This window comes from Bison bison, unplaced genomic scaffold (assembly GCF_000754665.1).
Source record: "Bison bison bison isolate TAMUID 2011002044 unplaced genomic scaffold, Bison_UMD1.0 scf7180017864105, whole genome shotgun sequence".
NCBI lineage: Eukaryota > Metazoa > Chordata > Mammalia > Artiodactyla > Bovidae > Bison > Bison bison.
Window position 1 is genome coordinate 7986791 of NW_011494677.1, and position 15816 is coordinate 8002606.

General features: G+C 44.6%; 1 long non-coding RNA gene across 1 annotated transcript; it reads left to right on the forward strand.

The window, feature by feature from the left end:
- The first annotated feature begins 271 nt into the window (after positions 1-271).
- On the forward strand, positions 272-13802 carry LOC104987757. Its single transcript, XR_825164.1, has 3 exons — positions 272-741; positions 1507-1615; positions 13221-13802. It is a non-coding gene; the product is annotated as an uncharacterized LOC104987757 (long non-coding RNA).
- The last annotated feature ends 2014 nt before the right edge of the window (positions 13803-15816 follow it).

A 15816-nucleotide genomic window follows, 5' to 3' on the forward strand; every position in this document is an offset into this window, starting at 1 on the left:
CATCCCTCTTCTGGTACCCCAGGAGACCTGTATTTACATTTATTTTATTTGAATTTATTTAAACATGTCAGAAGATTAAAAGCGCACCTTACCCCTGCAGATGTTTCCCATGGAGACTATTAACAGGACCCAGACACGCACGAGAATCTGAAATACTGAAACAATCGCCATTTCAGTTTTCAGGCTTCTCTGCTATGACATGTCAATTATTAACTAAGAAATTAATCATTAAGGGCATTAATGAAATTGACCCAACCGTCTTGCTGGGCCACATTGCTCCCTACACAATGGAGCCCGTTAACTTCTGGCTTTTTCCACCCCTTTCATAGCAACCTTCTTTCTACGGGCTGTGTATTTTGAAGGGAGCCAACTCTTTTATTTCTACTTTCTTCCGTGGCTGGTACTAGTAACCACTAGGGACCTCAAAACCAGCACTTCCTCTAACCTTCAGCCCTTCCAAAGCAGATTCTCAAAGGTCAGCAGTTCTACACTGACTCATTTGTTTCTCCACTCATTTATTTTTTTTCCCACCCATACATTTATTTACTTATTCAATAATCGTTGATAAAATGCTTGAAATGTACCAGACATTGTGTTAGGCATTTGGGATAGAAGATGAAGAACACCTGGCTGTGCTTGACAAGAGGCTCACGGTGCTTAATAGATGCTCAGTAAACAGATAAGGAATCCCTCTTCCAGAGGCCACGCTGGGATTTCTTGCCGGGGGAACTGAAGCTCTGGGTAAGTAACTAGCTGGACAATAGCGAGGCAGGAAGGAGAGAAGGCGTGTCTGCTTCTCTGTCCTGACCACATCGCTGTGTTCCTTTCCCTCCTGCTCTGCTCCTCCTGGTCCTTCCGCTGCACTTGGTCTTAACATTGATTCAAAGTCTGAGACTTCCATCTCTGGGATGATACTACACTGTCTCTTGGCTCCAAGGCAATGCTTATGAGAGGATGCTACTGCCAGTTCTAGAACATCCCTTATTAATCTATTATGGAAAAGCAACAACTGCATTCCAGTGAAAGCAAAAGATGTCTCAGAAAAAATTTTAGTCCACGAAAGATGCCAAAGCCCCTCTTAGAAGGCAAGACAAAGTCAGCCCTTATCTTCGGAGCTAGCGACTTGGTTGGCACTAAAAGGTTGCTCAGGGTTACTGTTGTGTGAGGGTCTGGAAGCCCTGAAGCTCAGCATACGATTGCACTGGGCATAGGCAGACCTTGGAGACCTTGAAACTGAGAACAGCATAAAATGCAGCTGATTTCAGTAGTGTTAAGGTCATTGCCCTCACCCAACCTACTATTTTAACACTGCTCAATCCTTTCTTTAGAGCCTTTTTCCTTCTTCCATTCTGAGCATAGGCATGGCCAGTCAAGGCCAAAGCTCCAGAAGACAAGTGAATCGATTGGGAAAGTAATTGAAGAAATTTCCAGAGGTGGTTACTAATGAGGGTTTACATGTCAAACATCTATCATGACTCACTTTCAAACTGTGGCTTGGCTGCCCAGGTGACAGGAAGCAATGCAGAGCTCCAAGGCGACAAATGAGAAAGTTCCCTGAGTTTCAGAACACAGACTGGAGGCGCCATCTAGGAGACCCGCTGGACACTCAGACTGGGTGAGTGGTATTGACCTTGGTGTCTACTCTACACAGGCTCTCAGCCTTGCCCTGTCCTTTGCCCACATGGCTTCTGTTTTAAGAAGTACTCAAAATGCCTTCTACTTTGGGTTCCTGGTCCTAACTCTGTACCAATAGGCAGGCGTTCAGATGGAAAGAGCATCACTGGTCCAGTCTATGCTGATGCTGACCTGCTGTCTCACTCAATAACTGAAACTTCTGCCTGTTCTTTTGCCATCTCCCCTGCTGATAATGGCTGCCAGCAGGCAAGGGCTCCCTCTCAACCCCTTCTCCACCTGAAGTCCTGTACCCGCTCCTACCACTTTCCAGAACACATGAGTAGCCAGGCAATGCTGTGAATCATCACAAATTGGTCCCAACCAAGCTGATTAAGAAATATTAGACTTATGTAGTGGAAAGGGCTTGTGCCTAGGAGCAAAATCCTGTTTTTAGTGAGAAAAAGAGGACATAAAACTGTACAAGGTATCATAAACTTAGACTTAAGAAGTTACTTAGAAGAAATAACAATGCTTAATGTATATGTGCCTAACAGCAGAGCCTCAAAATACATGAAAAAAAAAAACTGATGGAATATAAGGAGAAATTGCAAGGAAATGAATGCACAATCATAGATACTGACTTCAACACCCCTCTATCAGAAACAGACAAATCCATGAAGCAAAAAATCAGTAAGGACATAGTTGAACTCAATAGCACCATTAATCAACAGGATAGAAGAGACGTCTGTGGACTACTTCATCGACATGCAATGGAATATACATTCTTCTTGAGCTCACATGGAACATTTACCAAGATAGAACACCTTCTAGGCCATAAAACATACTTCAGTGGTTGTAAAAGAACAGAAATCATACAATCTCTGCTTTCAGATCTGACAGGAATTAAACTAGAAATAAATATAAAAAGACGGCTGAAAAATCCCCAAGACACATCTGAACAACACATGGTTCAAAGAAGAAATCTCAAGAGAAATTTTAAAATATTTTGAACAAAATGAAATTGAAAATACAGCTTAAACTATGCAGCAAAAGCAGTGCTTAGAGGGAAACTTTTAGGACTTATATGTGGAGTCCAAAAAAAAAAAAAAAAGATGCAGATGAACTTATTTACAAAACAGAAACATATTCACAGACATAGGAAACAAACTTAGGGTTACGGGAGGGGAAGAAGGGAGGGAAGGGATAAATCAGGAGTATGGGAGTAACAGATACACATTACTGTATAAAAAAGCTTAGATAAACAACAAGGACCTACTGTACAGCACAGAGAACTATGTTTGATATCCTATAATAAACCTAAAGGAAAAGAATCTAAAAAAGAATATGTATATAATATATATATATGTATGTATATCTGAATCACTTTGCTGTACACCAGAAACTAATATAACATTGTAAATAAGCTATTCTTCAGTAGAAAAATACATTAAAAAAAGAATATGTATCACTTAGATATTCAGAAAAACAATATTTATTTTTAAATAAGAGGAAATGAAAGAGCACAGGGTTTGAACTCAGGACCGAATTCAGTCTGGGCTACACCCCTTACTAGCTCTGTGACCCGCGAGGCCCTTAGCACGGCACACCTCAGTTTCTGCATCTGTAAAATGAGGATGGTAAGACCTACCCCGCAGTGGTTTGCATGTGTATATCTGCATACAAATAAAGATAAAACTATACAAGGAAAATGTGCAAGGCGCCTGAGGGATGCTCACTACGCATTGATTTCCAAGCCCTTTAAGGATATTTGGGAGTTGGTAGGTTCCAAGGAAATTTTGCTGGGCACACACAAGGCCTTTTGTTCACCCTTCTCCCTTTCCCATCCTGACATTCCTGATGACACAGACAACCCACCTAGGGGGGCTGCCCACTCCCCTAGGCACCAAGTGTCTCCATTTTGGAGGAGATAGGGGAGCCCTGGAAAGGAAGCTGTTTTCTACTTTGAAAACCCCAGAAAGCGCAAGGCTCTGGGACAGGCTGATACCGTCTCTTTTCTCCCTCTGCCATGCTTTAAAGAACGTTCTGGGCTTCCTGTCCCAGCCTGAGGGAGAAACCAAGGGTACACGTCACTAGAAAATAACTACGGGGCCAGAGCCTTACACGGGAACTTGGATCCGGAGTGGGCTTTGGGCAGACAAGGAGGAGACTGTTGCAGAGCTGGGATGGCGAGGAAGGGTGCCCAGGGCCCCAAGGGGGACGGGAACAAAGGACTCAGTCTCCCAACAAGCCTGGGCCGGGTCAGGCAGAACTGGGGGAGTCGTGAGCGGAAAACCACCCGGGCCCCTCCAGCTAAGGGTGAGGTGTGGAATGTGAGAGGAAGGTGAACGGAATGGCATGAAGGGACTTTGGTTCTGATTCACATTCAGTTTGACTCTGAAGCATTCCAAACGTGGTGGGAACAGAGCCTGTTTGGAGAGGATTGTTATCTGAGGACAGAGCAGGATGAAGGGAAGGGTGGGGGGTGATGGCTGACGGCTGCAGAGAGCATTCCAGCTTGCAGATAAGTGAAGCCAGAAGGTTAGGCATGATTCAGTGGAAGTCTGAAGAACTGCCCGTTCCACTCCTGACCTGAGTTGAAATGAGACACATCAGAGAGAACTTTTGAGGCTACGTGGTTCCGTAATGCTGGGCTTGATCAGTGGCTGTCAGATTTCAACTAAAGACATTTCCTCTTACTCTAAATTTGCATTCCAGGAAATGTGCCTGTTCTCTTTTGTGTGTTAACTGAAAACTTCCCTGGTGGCTCTGCAATGCAGAAGACCCGAGTTTGATCCCTGGGTTGGGAAGATCCTCTAGAGAAGGGAATGGCAACCTACTCCAGTATTCTTGCCTGGGAAATCCAGGCGCCTGGTGGGCTCTGGTCCATGGGGTCGCAAAGAGTTGGACATGATGAGCGATTAACACACACACTAACTATCCATGGCTGGTTCCTCTTACTCTAAATTTGAATTCCAGGAAACTTGCCTTTTCTCTTTTACTTCTCTAATTTTCATTGGTAAGATAGGATTTCAGAAGCCAAGATGATTCACATTGTACAGCAGAAACCAATACAACATTGTAAAGCAATTATCCTCCAATTAAAAACTGAGAAAAAAAAATACTAAGAAAATCAGAATGAAAGCTGTCAGTGATGGTCGTGTTATGGGGGACTGAATGTGACAAGAGAGTAACAATAAATGATGACAAAATTCCATTCAGTTCAGTCTCTGAGTTGTGTCCCAACTCTTTGCGACCCCATGGACTCCAGCATGCCAGGCTTCCCTGTCCATCACCAACTCCCAGAGCTTGCTCAAACTCATGTCCGTTGAGTTGGTGATGCCATCCAACCATCTCATCTCATCTCATCCTCAAAATTCCATAGGCATCTTTCAACGATAAACTTGACTCCCTTGTCTTTTGTCATCTTAGCCCTTACCTGCCTCCAGCCACACTCCCTTTTGTTCCATGGGCTCCTCCTGGGCTGAAGGGTACAAGCCACTTCTTGGAGTGGAGATGAAAGAGAACGGTGGCTTGGGTACCCTCAGCATCACCTGTGTTCACTGACCACCGGTGTTCACTGACCACCAGGAGGTAGGGGGCTTATTCTCCATTTCCAACGATCTTACACCTCACTCTCGGGAAATGTAAGAGTCTCCAACATTTCAAAAGGATGGACTTTGAGGTTACGGAGGACATCCGTGAGAGGTGGATGGGTCATTTCCTCTTTTTCTTTAAAAAATGTTTTATTGATTTGGCTGCGCCTGGTCTTAGTTGTGGCACAGGGGATTTCTGATCTTTGCTGCAGCGTGTGGGATCTTGACTCACAGTGTTTTAGTTGTGGCGTGTGAACTCTTAGTTGCAGCACATGGAATCTGGTTCCCTGACCAAAGATTGAACCCAGGCCGCCTGCATTGGGAACACGGAATCTTAGCCACTGTACCACCGAGGAAGTCCCAGGAATGCATTATTCTGCTGCAGACTCTCTTTCCCTGACCTTCCAGGCTCATTGTCTTAACCCACCAAAATGCTGTTCTGGAGAAATGAGCAGCTTTGGACATGCTATTTCTTCTGCTATAAAGTCCTGGCCCCAGATCTCAGCATGGTTCACCCCTTTAACCCTTCACCTTTGGGCTTAGCAGCAGCAGCAGCAGCATTTTGACAAAAAAGCTTTCTGATAAGGGTTGACTTGTGTCCCTTCGGAATATGTTGAAATCCCAACTCCTAGTGCCTGTGACTATGACCTTATTTGGAAAAAAGATCTTTGCAGATGACCAACGGAAGATGAAGTCATTCATTAGGGTGCAATCCTAACCCAACATGACTGGTGTTCTTGTAGAAAGATGACACTTAGAAACAGAGACAGATGCATGCAAAGGAAAGATGGTGGGAAGGCATGAGGAGAAGACAGCTATCCACCAGTCAAGGAAGACCTGAGGTTACCAGAAGCCAGGAGAAAGACACGGAACCAATTCTTCCTCACAGCCTCAGAAGGAACAGACCCTACCAATACCTTGGATTCAGACTCCCATGAGACAATATATCTCTGCTGTTTAAACCACCCAGGTTGTGATACTTTATTACAGCAATCCCAGTACAGTACCTTGCTCAAACTGCATTATTTAAAATTCCCCTGTCTGTACCTCTTGTTTTCTCCAGAGTACTTATTACTATCAAATATCTCCGACTCTTTGCAACCTCATGTTCTATAGCCCACCAGGTTCCTCTTTCCATGGGATTCTCCAGGCAAGAGTACTGCTGTGGGTTGCCATTCCCTTCTCTAGGGCATCTTCCTGATCCAGGGATTGAGCCTGGGTCTCCCACATAGCAGGCAGATTCTTTACCAACTGAGCCACCAGGGAAGCCCCTAAGGGTACTATATATGTAGCTATTTACTTTTTGCTCTGTATTTGTTTATAGCCTGACTCCCTCCACTGAGTGTACACAACACAAAGGCAGAGATTTTGGTACGTTTCTTCATGTATTCCCTGCGTCTAGAACCAATACTGCCCTTACACCCCTACAGGCTGTACGAGGCTCTCTCTGGCCCTTCTCTGGTCGTGCCTCCCTCACTGCCCCCTCACTCTTCACCCGTCTGTGTGGGTAAGTGGCTATGCCACATGGAGCCCACACCCCTGCTTCTAGACCATGCACCAGGAACCCACATGTTGGCCTCAAGCCCACTTCCAGAGTCTGCATCAGCCTCTTCCTTGAGTCTGTCCTAAGACTCTAGCGAAATGGGTGTGGACGGAGGTTCGACTGGCTGGAGCATCCACACAGCTTGCAGAGGGGCCTTTCTGGTGTGGGAGAAAGTTTCAGGGTAAGATGAGAAGAAGAGGGGGACACAGGCCGGGGTCTTCCTTTGTATTTGCCTCTTGCCTCTCAAAAGGTAGGGGGTTGGGGGAGACTCTACCTTGAATCATGTCTGGCATACAGCAGGCACTTGGTGAACAGGAATAAATGAATGTGTGAGTTACTCTTCAAAGCTTTTTTTATTTGAATTACACAGTCCTTTAAAGAAAACATCAGAACTTCCCCGGTGGTCCAGTGGTTGAGACTTCACCTATGTTTTAATTAATTAATTTTAAAAATCTTCATAATTGCTTTACAATATTGTGTTAGTTTCTGCTGTATGATGAAGTGAACCAGCTGTATGTATACTACATCCCCTCCCTCTTGGAGCTCCCTCCCCTCTCACCCCCGTCCCACCCATCTAGGTCATCACAGAGCACTGAGCTGAGCTTTCTGTGCTTTGTAGCAGGTTGTCACTAGCTATCTATTTTACACATGGTAGTATATACCTGTCAATTTCAATCTCCCACCCTCCCCTTCCTCCACCGGCTCCACATGTCTGTTCTCTTATGTCTGTGTCTCCGTTCCTATCTTGGAAATAGATTTAGCTGTACCATTTTTCTAGATCCCACATATATGCTTTAATATACAATATTTATTCTTCTCTTTCTGACTTACTTCACTCTGCATGACAGACTCCATCCATGTGAGACTCCCCTTCTAATGCAGGGAGTGTCGGTTAAATTCCTGGTCAAGCAGCTAAGATTCCACATGGCTCGTAGCCAAAAAACCAAAACATAAAACAGAAGCAATACTGTAAAAAATTCAATAAAGACTTTAAAAAAGATCCACATCAAAAAATTATCTTTTTTTTAATAAACAATATCAAATCCTCAATGATTCAAATCAAAAGCAGGGTATATTCCTGGCTTTCAGGCTTGACCCAGTCTCCTTCAACTGTGAAATCCACAAGGCACCCCCATCCCCCTGTGTCCTTCATCTTTGCCATCCAACCTTCTGGGGGCTGGGATAAAGGAACTGTTACATCAGTTCACAGGAGCCTGCTAATAATACAGGTAGTGAGAGAGACTTTTAAAACATTGCAGTAAAAGAACTGTAAGGAAAGGTCAATAACTTTACTAAAAGGATGAATTTCTAATGAGGGGATTTGGGGGGATGATCTGTGCTGTCTGGAATATGTCGGGGTAGGTTAGGTTTTGGAGCTTGTTATCACCTATCCTGCATGTGGTCCACCTGGTTCTTGCTGCTCAGGTAAAAACAGAGTAGAAACTCCTTCTTTTGCCAGTAAACTATTGGGGAAATGGGATTCCCTGGTGGCTCAGCTGGTAAAGAATCCACCCGCAATGCAGAAGACCTGGGTTCAATCCCTGGGTTGGGACGATCGCCTGGAGGAGGGCATGGCAACTCACTCCAGTATTCTTGCCTGGAGAATCCCCATGGACAGAGGAGCCTGGCGGGCTACAGTCCATAAGGGTCACAAAAAGTTGGACATGACTGAGCAATTAGTTGGGCAGGTGATTTTGTTTCTGATGCTCACCAACCTGGTTTGCCAATTCCTCCCACGTGGGGAATGCACATTGGATCGTGTTTGGGTGTAAACATGTGATCGTGTTTGGATTTTAAGCCAGTTTTTAAATTGGGATTTGGGGCGGGGACATGACAATATTTATGCTAACTACTACCTAAGGCTTCCTGACCCAGGAGAAACCTCTGAAATTTCACAGGAAGGGGATCCTTGAGATGTTGGGCCCTGAAGACTCCCTGTGGTTCCTGCAGAGATCTAAGGACTGTGGTTGGAAGGCTCAGGGTCACACAGACCCTGAGCCTTGCCGGTCCCAGGGCCAGTACACTGCTGCCTGTGCTGGCCTGCAGCTTTGATGCGTGTAGTCGACTCACCAGCACAGCCCAGAGAGGCTCAGGAGCCAGGTCTGCTGACTTCCAACAAGTTAAACGCTCACCCCACAACACTGGCTTTGGGGCTTCATCAGATGGGATGAGTGAGCGAAGAATGCGTACAACCAGGATACACATCTTATTTCTTTTCTTCTTTTAGAAACGAGGACTAGAAACTAGATTCATAATTTCTGCTAGTTTCTGCCTCAACCTCATAAAAGCGACTATTGGAATACTTTCAAAGGTAATACTCAGAAGTATTGTTTATTGAGCAATTACTATGTGCCAGGCACTTTGCCCCTGTCATTCATTCTTCACAATGAACCCTCCTGGTGAGAATGATAATTTTCCCCATTTTAGGCAGAGATAATGGAGTAAAACATTTATTTACTTTAAAGATCTTACCCAAGGACACACAAGTAACCGTCTAGGAATCTGCAGATCGATCTAACCGCACAGCCCGTGCTGTGGACTGCTAAGCTACTCTGTCTTTGTGATGTGGTTACATTCTCACACTCAGTTACTTCATTTCACATGTGTGCTGAGGGCCTGCTCTGTGCGGGGCACTTTCCTCCACTCTGAGGACTATGACGGTGAACAAAACTGGACCCAGTCCCAGACTTATAGAGCTAACAGGCTGGTGAGGAGAGGAACAATCAAACACCCACGCGTACAAAAATAAAATTGCACACGTGGGCTTCCCTGGTGGCCCAGTCTGCCAACGCGGGAGACCTGGATTCGATCCTCGTCTGGGAAGATCCCACATGCCCTGGAGCAACAAAGTCAGTGGGCCACAACTATTGAGCTTGCACTTTAGAGCCCGGGACCTGCAGCTGCTGAGCCCACGTGCTGGAACTACCGAAGCCCGCACCCTCTAGAGCAGTGCTCTGCAACGGGAGACGCCACGGCAAGGAGAAGTCCAAGCACCACAGCTAGAGAGTATCTCCCGCTCACCGCAACTAGAGAAAAGCCCACACGACAGTGAAGACCCAGCACCGCCAAAAAATTCAAATAAAATTATTTTAAAAAATAAATAAAATTTCACATGTGACAAATGCTATAAAGGGGACCTACGGGATACTGTACAAGCCTATTGTGTTTTTGTTTGTTTTTCAATTTTTTACAGTTTTTAAAAATCACACAAGATAGTTGTTTTTAAGATTTTTGGTTTTTTGATGTGGACCATTTTTAAAGTCTGTATTGAATCTGCTACAATACTGCTTCTGTTTTATGATTAGGTTTCTTTGGTCCTGCAGCATGTGAGTTTAGCTCCCTGACCAGGGATCAAACCTACACACCCTGCATTGGAAGGAGGAGTCTTAACCACTGGACCACCAGGGTGGTCCTAAGTTTGATTATTTAAATTCTTATATTATTCTGTAGTTATTTGACAGGTATCCATCTTGTTATTAAGAGATGATAAACTGCCTTTGGTTGGAACTGTATCTTAGAACTGACTTCCACAGGTCTGGGCACACAATAGATTGTCCAAAAACACCCGCTGGCCATGGGGAAATGTCTTTTCCATTTCTGCAATTCTAACATTTCTCATTAAATACTCTAAAATGTAGACAATGATGTACAAAATACCTGATCAAATCCTTCCAACATCTGGAGAAGCAGAGCCGAGGATGCGTATCCCAGCACTCTTCTGGAGTCAGGTTTTACACATAAGCTCGTGCATGTGCGGTCAGTCGCTAAGTCACGTCCGATTCTCTGTGACCCCATGGACTGCAGCCTGCCAGGCTCCCCTGTCCATGGGGTTTTCCAGGCAAGAATACTGGAGTGGGTTGTCATTTCCTCATCCAGGGGATCTTCCCAACCCAGAGATCAAACCTACATCTGCTGCATTGGCAGGTGGATTCCTTACCACTGAGCCACCTGGGAAGTCCCACATGTACCCATCTGCTAACCACTCCCACATCCGTCCCTGGCAGGGCCATCCTCAGTTGAGCCCAGTTAGCAGCACAAAGGTATGTGTCAGCCTGACTCAGAAAGCAAGTTGAAGCTGAGCTTCTGAGGTGGATGGCTGGAAGCCTGGGGACGCTCTTCCTGTAGTAGTACATATTCAAAGTGTGTTTCTCTGTCACGTCTGTGTTCTCACTGAATTCATCCTTCTTACAGTCAGACGTTTATAGCACCTACTACCTCTCAACATATTGTATATTTATTTGTATTGTCTGCTCTGATGGGAATGTAAACTTTGAGAATAAGGACTTTTTATTTCTGCGTTTTACTTGGGGGAGCATTTTATTGAAGTAAAGACACAGCATGCATGCATCATAAACCTGGTCAATTTTAAAATGTATTTGGCTGCTCCCGGTCTTCCATGTGGCATGCAGGATCATCTAGTTACAGCACGAGGCATCTTGTCCGGGCCCGCTGCATTGGGAGCGTGGAGTCTTGGCCCCTGGACCACCAGGGAAGTCCCCAGCCTGGTAAAATTTTGCAACATAAACACACCTAGGTAACCAGTACCTGTTTATCTGGAATAAAACATTCCCTCTCCCTAGAAGCTTTGTCACACCAAGACTCCCAGGACTGCCTTGGTCTTGCCCACTGTTGTAATCTGACACCTCCTTTGGTACCTGGCATACAGCAGGTGCTTAATAAACACAGATGGTTCCCAACTTACAATGGTTTAACTTGCGGGTTTTTTTTTTCTTTAACTTTCTGATGGTATGAAAAAGATACACATTCAATAGAAACCACACTTGGAATTTTGATCTTTCCGCTGGTTACATACTCTGACACTGGGTAGTGGCACCTGCCACAGCTCCAAGTCAACCATGTGATACACTTAAAACCATTCTGGACCCATCAAGCGTCTGGTTTTTCACTCTCAGTGCAGCATTCAATAAATGACATATACCCAACACTTTGCTTTAACATCAGTTTGTGTTAGATGATTTGGTGCAATTGTAGGCTAGTTTCAGTGCTCTGAGTATGTTGAAGGCTAAGCTATGATGCATTTTATTTTTATTTTCTTGGCCATGCTATGAGGCACGCAGGATCTTAGTTCCCCAACCAGGGGTCAAACCTGTGCCCCTGCAATGGAAGTGTGGGGTCCTAACCACCAGAGAATACCGTATGGTGCATTTTAATTATAAAAAATAACTGTATTTATTTACCTTTGGTTGTGCTGGGTCTTCGTTGCAGCACAGGCTTTTTTTGGTTGCCGGAAGCGAGGGCTACACTAATTGTGGTGCTCAGGCTTCTCAGGCGCTTCTCTTACTGTGAAGCATGGACTCTAGGGGCACGTGGACTCAGTCATTGCCGCTCCCCAGGCTCTAGAGCACAGGCTCAGTAATTGCAATGCACGGCTTATTTACTCCAGGGCATGTGGGATCTTCACAGACCAGGGATCGAACCTGTGTCTCCTGCATTGGCAGGGAGATTCTTTACCACTAAGCCACCAGGGAAGCCCCTTATGATGCATTTTAAACTGACAATATTTTCAACTTATGATGGGTTTACTGGAACGTAACCACAGCATAAGTTGAGGAAGATCTGTAATTGTTAAATAAATAAATCCATCCATTCATACATTCATAGTTATTAGGGGCCTAGTCTTTGCCAGGCACTGTTCAAGTGCTGAATGCACTAAGAAAAATAAGTTACTCTCCCTTTCTTTAAAGATTCTCGATCAAGTGAACTCTCAGAGAAATGCTGAGATGTATCCCTGGAACCCTGTGGAGGAGAAGAGGCTACTTTGAAGGATGTTTATAGTTGCAGAGAAAGAAGGAATGTAGGCTGTAGCTCTGCAGAATTCCTCTGGTGGTTTCAAGTTTTGCATACATGGTCGTCTTTTCTGATATATGCAGTCCAACTTGGTTGCTCACATAGCAGAAATGTTTACTTTTCTGTTGCATTCTTAACGGGATCATTGAATGTTAAAGTCTCTCATTGATCATCACATTGAAATTCCAACTGTATTAGAAGTCTTTTGGTTGCAGGTAACAGAAAATTCAGCCCCAACCAGTTGACATGATAAATGGAATTTGCTGGCTCCTATAACTGTTAAGTTCAGCTATATGGTGGTTTTGGAGAAGGCAATGGCACCCCACTCCAGTAGTCTTGCCTAGAAAATCCCATGGACGGAGGAGCCTGGTAGGCTGCAGTCCATGGGGTCACTAAGAGTCGGACACGACCGAGTGACGTCACTTTCACTTTTCACTTCCATGCATTGGAGAAAGCAATGGCAACCCACTCCAGTGTTCTTGCCTGGAGAATCCCACCGGGGGAGCCTGGTGGGCTGCTGTCTATGGGGTCGCACAGAGTCGGACACGACTGAAGTGACTTAGCAGCAGGAGCATATGGTGGTTTTAAGGCAAACCATGATCCCAGGCTCAATAATTTCAACACTGATCCAGTTTAATTTCATGCCTTTCTCTGCCTTCCAGACTACCTTTTATGTCCCAAGCCTGGCTTCTTCATCATCTCAAGATGACTACTAGCAACGTTTCTGGACTGAATCTTTTTCATTCATGTCCAGATGGATAAGAAGTCACTTCCATAGAAAAGTAAGAAAGTTTCTATTCTTGCAATCTCCAGCAAATGTCATCTCCTCTTGCATTTTATTGGCCTGGAGTTGGATATTTGCTCATTTTGAACCAAGCACTGTGACCAGCAACATGGCAGGGTGTGATGACTGGCTTAAACCAAATAGGGTTTGCCCTTGGTGATGGCTGATTCGATGTATCAATTTGACTGGGACACAGGGTTTCCATACACTGATCAAACATTATTTCTGACTGTGTCTGTGAGGGTGTTTCTGAAGGAGATGAATGTCTAAATTTGTAGACTGAGTAAAGTAGATTGCCCTCCCCAATGTGGGTGAGCCTTGTCTAATCTGTTGGAGGCTTGAATTGAATAAAGGTCTGGGGGGAAAGAAGAATTTGCTTTCTATCTGTTTTTGAGCAACAACATCAGTTTCTTCTTGTCTTTGGACTTGAACTCAATCCATCCACTCTCCTGAGCCTCCATCTGCAAGCTCCATCTTAACCCCACACGAGCCAATTCTTTATAATTAATCTCTTTATATATATATTTGTTCTGTTTCTCTGGAAAACCCTGACTAATACACCCCTGGAGCCAGGAGTGGGATCAGATTTTTCCCAAGGGGCGTTGACTGCATGAGCAAGGAATGGATAAGTGATGAAAATTGGGATTCTGTTGTCATTGAAAGGAAGGAAGGAAAGAAGAAAAAAAATTGGCGCAAGAAAAAGAACAAGCATCTGTGACACTTGTACCTCTCCTCTCTTTTTTAAAAAAGATTTTTATTTTATTTATTTGGCCTCACAGCATGTGGGATCTTAGTTCCCTGACCAGGGATTGAACCTTCACTCCCTGCATTGGAAGTACAGGGCCTTAACCACTGGACCACGAGGGAAGTCTTACATTTCTTCTGTCTTTAGTATCAGAGCCTTAGTACTTAATGCTCTACACCCCTATACTGCCTCTTATGATTTATTGCCTGTCCAGTGCTAGGGGCTGTGGGAAAATAAGGCCTCGGAATGTCCCAGAAAGTAGAGTTTAATATGATATAGAAGGCATCCACAAATAGCTACAGTGGAAGGTAGTATAATGACTACATGTCATCAAAGAAAAATCAGTAAGGTGCTCCCTGAAGAAAAACTCCCCTCTGTGGACACATGGTACTCCCCTCCTTAACTGGGTTGCATACAACTTCTTGTACGGGTGCTGAGCATCTTTACCCTGTGGACAGGGGGTTTCACAGAAACAGCATATTGTGCAACTTTCCTTAAAACTAAGACGTAAGGGACTTCCCTGATGGCCCAGTGGTTAGCAGTCCACCTGCCAATGCAGAGGACATGGGTTCCCTCCCTACTCTGGGAAGATTCCACATGTTGAGGACAGCTAAGTCTGTGTGCCACAACCCCTGAGCCCACGCTCTAGAACCCACAAGTTGCGACTACTGAGTCCCTACGCCCAGAACCCATGCTCCACGACAAGAGAAGCTACCACAGCGAGAAGCCCGAGCACTGCATTGAAGAGTCGCCCCGCTGCCCGCAACTCGAGAAAGCCCACATGAAGAAACGAAGATGCAGAGCAGCCAAAAATAAATACATAAATAAATTTTTGGAAAATTAAAATGCAATATGAACTAACACGGCTAAAATGCAAATCTTTCACGTCCAGGACTCTTACCACATCCTTCAGAAGAACTGGAGGCTTAATTGAATGGAATATTATACAAACTTGAGCTTTAAAATGTACCCCTGAGTCTCCAAATATATTCCTGAAATATTTTTCCCTACATGGGAGAATATCTAGTAAGAACTTTTCTTCCTTCCAGAGTCCTAAAATAGTTGTTGTTTTTCACACCTCCCTGCTCAACACTAGAGAGGGGACATGATTTTTTTGTTTTGAATTCAATGAGTTGTATTTTTAAAAACGCTTGACCTAGGGCCTTGTGCCTAAGGGGTCCTTGATCAATGCTGATTGAACCCAAGTCTACAACTACAAATGATCATCATGTCTGCCTTCTCCTTAAGATATTCTGCTTAATCATGCTGCTCAATATAAAAAAATATCCAATCAAAAAATAGGCAGAAGACCTAAAGAGATATTTCTCCAAAGAAGACATACGGATGGCCAAGAGACACATGAAAACATGCTCAGATTGCTAATTATTAGAGAAATGCAGATCAAAACTACAATGAGATATCACCTCACACTAGTTAGAATGGCTATCACCAAAAATTTGCAAACAATAAATGCTGGAGAGAGTGTGGAGAAAAGGGAACCCTCCTACACTGTTGGTGGGCTTCTCTGGTGGCTCAGAGGGTAAAGCATCTGCCTGCAATGCTGGAGACCTGGGGTTGGTTCCTGGGTGGGGAAGATCCCCTGGAGAAGGAAACGGCACCCCAGTCCAGTATTCTTGCCTAGAAAACCCCATGGACGGAGAAGCTTGGTGGGCTACAGTCCATGGGGTGGCAGAGAGTTGGACTTGACTGAGCGACTTCACTTTCACTT